Raw genomic sequence first — 857 nt, forward strand, 5'->3', positions numbered from 1 at the left:
TGTCGTGTTCACTACAACGCATACGCTGTAGCGTCTTAACAAAATTGTTGGGAGAGTTAAATTCCAGCGTAAGGGCCTGATATTAGGGTGAAACAACCCATAGAGCAGCATCGGCACCGGGCATCGCCAAAGAGTTGCAAGATACGAAGGACTATCGTTTGGGACAACGCTGTCGGAAAAAGAGTGGGCCATTTGGTAACCACAATGGTGGAAGAAATGTGCACTGACACACGAGATGGCGGTTCGCTTCAGAAATATGGAGGCTGCGGACCATATTCTCAAACCTCAAAACTCGACAACATCGTCCTGGCCTTACTCTTGAAATGTTGAACCTTCGTTTTGTGTACCCAGGATGTAACAGAAACTGTTATGCCGCAAGCTTTTCCATGTGTAAAGGTGCCCCGCATGGAATCCACGGGATCGAGGAGAGTACTCGCGCTGTGAAGTGGGAAGAGAATCCGTATAATATGCTTATGTACCAGGTGTTGAAGAATCTCGCTGTTGCTGTTGGCTTGGGGCGTGTGACGTTAAAAGATTGTTTTAAGATATCCTATTTCTTATGTACGATCAAGAATGTCATTGCTTGCACTGGTGCCTTCTTTTTGAGAGAACAACATAAACACTTGAAGAGATGCAAGGGTATTACGTAGTTTCGAATTTCCGACTTTGGTTCTTATAAGGAAACGCAAGAGCTCTCTTGACTGAAAGCCACTGGAGCTGCCATCGCCCTGAGATATGGGACCTCTCAGAAAGCCTAGCAATGCTGTCAAAAAAAAATTGTACGAATGGATCAGGGACTATCTGGGGCATCCCTTACTGTCAAGCATTATGTTCGGTGTGTGTGCATCAACGTGTTA

The sequence above is a fragment of the Trypanosoma equiperdum genome, assembly GCF_001457755.1.
Source record: "Trypanosoma equiperdum strain OVI genome assembly, contig: ctg_794, whole genome shotgun sequence".
In the NCBI taxonomy this organism is placed as follows: domain Eukaryota; phylum Euglenozoa; class Kinetoplastea; order Trypanosomatida; family Trypanosomatidae; genus Trypanosoma; species Trypanosoma equiperdum.